Source organism: Branchiostoma floridae, chromosome 9 (genome assembly GCF_000003815.2).
Source record: "Branchiostoma floridae strain S238N-H82 chromosome 9, Bfl_VNyyK, whole genome shotgun sequence".
Lineage (NCBI taxonomy): Eukaryota > Metazoa > Chordata > Leptocardii > Amphioxiformes > Branchiostomatidae > Branchiostoma > Branchiostoma floridae.
The window spans coordinates 25124043-25124869 of NC_049987.1; the positions used below are offsets into that span (position 1 = coordinate 25124043).

The 827-nt window shown below is 44.0% G+C and overlaps 1 long non-coding RNA gene across 1 annotated transcript in view; it reads left to right on the top strand.

Annotated features, from left to right (window-relative positions):
* LOC118423641 overlaps positions 1–821 on the top strand; it is a 1866-nt gene extending 1045 nt beyond the window's left edge. Inside the window, exon 3 of the long non-coding RNA XR_004832077.1 lies at positions 12–821. This is a non-coding gene — a long non-coding RNA (uncharacterized LOC118423641). The remainder of the gene's footprint in view (positions 1–11) is intronic.
* The last annotated feature ends 6 nt before the right edge of the window (positions 822–827 follow it).

Here is an 827-nt window from a genome sequence, read left to right on the forward strand (position 1 = left end):
ACAGAGAAGAGGTGTTCTGTTAGCAGTGATACAGTCCTGATTAGGACAGAGAAGAGGTGTTCTGTTAGCAGTGATACAGTCCTGATTAGGACAGAGAAGAGGTGTTCTGTTAGCAGTGATACAGTCCTGATTAGGACAGAGAAGAGGTGTTCTGTTAGCAGTGATACAGTCCTGATTAGGACAGAGAAGAGGTGTTCTGTTAGCAGTGATACAGTCCTGATTAGGACAGAGAAGAGGTGTTCTGTTAGCAGTGATACAGTCCCGATAAGGACAGAGAAGAGGTGTTCTGTTAGCAGTGATACAGTCCTGATTAGGACAGAGAAGAGGTGTTCTGTTATGAATCATACAGTCCTGATAAGGACAGAGAAGAGGTGTTCTGTTAGCAGTGATACAGTCCTGATTAGGACAGAGAAGAGGTGTTCTGTTAGCAGTGATACAGTCCTGATTAGGACAGAGAAGAGGTGTTCTGTTAGCAGTGATACAGTCCTGATAAGGACAGAGAAGAGGTGTTCTGTTAGCAGTGATACAGTCCTGATTAGGACAGAGAAGAGGTGTTCTGTTAGCAGTGATACAGTCCTGATTAGGACAGAGAAGAGGTGTTCTGTTAGCAGTGATACAGTCCCGATAAGGACAGAGAAGAGGTGTTCTGTTAGCAGTGATACAGTCCTGATTAGGACAGAGAAGAGGTGTTCTGTTATGAATCATACAGTCCTGATAAGGACAGAGAAGAGGTGTTCTGTTAGCAGTGATACAGTCCTGATTAGGACAGAGAAGAGGTGTTCTGTTATGAATCATACAGTCCTGATTAGGACAGAGAAGAGGTGTTC